Below are 1,120 nucleotides of genomic sequence, written 5' to 3'. Positions count from 1 at the left end.
TTGAAATTGGTCTGATCAATCCTCAAAGACCAACTCCTGATATCTCCATTCTTATTTGTCAAAATCCTACTAATCTTCAACCTTAAGAAAGTCAGGGAGGATTGCAACAGGCCTGCAGCAATGGGCTCAAACATAAGGACATTTATGAAAGTGGTATAGGAGCAGATAGTATTTTATGATATTGTACATAGGTGCACTGTGAGTCAGAACTGGGTTGACAGCATCTGCAAGTAGCAGCAACCTACCTGAGTATATTACTGTTAGGTTCCACCTACACGGTTCTGACCAATAGCAACTGTTTGTACCACATCCTCGCAACTGTTCTGATGTTTGAGACCATTGCTGCACCCACTGTCTCAGTCCATCTCTGTACTTTACCAACCATGATGTTCTTTTCCAGGAATTGCTTTTTTCTAGAAAACATGTTCAAAGTACCTGAGACAAAGTATCCTTATCCTAACTACTTCGAAGGAGAATTCTGGCTGTGTTTACAGGGTACCACCCCGCCCCCCAAAAAGAAAAAGAAAAGAATAGTATGTATATTTCCCATCAAGCAAGCATCAAGCAACTCACTCTGAATTAGTGCACCCAGTGGCATTGCCTGGGCAGGTTATCTCTGGTCACATAATTTTTTTTCATAAAAGTAGTTCTTCTTCTTCCATGTGGGCTTTGTTGCTTCTGAGCTAGATGGCTGCTTGTTTACCTGCAAGCCTTCAAGACCCCAGATGCTATATCTTTTGATAGCTGAGCACCATCAGTTTTCTTCACCACATTTGCTTAACCACCTATTTGTCTTCAGTGATCATATCAGGAGGGTGGGCACACACTGATATGATTTTTTGTTCTTTGATACCTGATACCTGGCCCATTCTAGACCTCCACACTATATCTTTTGATAGCTGGGTACCATCAGCTTTCTTCACCACATTTGCTTATGCACACATTTGTCTTCAGCAATCATGTTGGGAAGGTGTGCATCATGGAATGCCAATTTAATAAAACAAAGTGTTCTAGCATTGATGGAGTACTTGAGTGGAGGTCCAAAATCCCTCTGCTACCTTAATACTAAACCTATAAATATATGCACATAGATCTATTTCCCCATCCTCATATATAAATA

This window comes from Echinops telfairi, unplaced genomic scaffold (genome assembly GCF_000313985.2).
Source record: "Echinops telfairi isolate 266 unplaced genomic scaffold, ASM31398v2 ScPeMD7_3533;HRSCAF=4204_0, whole genome shotgun sequence".
Taxonomy (NCBI): domain Eukaryota; kingdom Metazoa; phylum Chordata; class Mammalia; order Afrosoricida; family Tenrecidae; genus Echinops; species Echinops telfairi.
Note: the sequence above shows the minus strand (reverse complement) of the source record.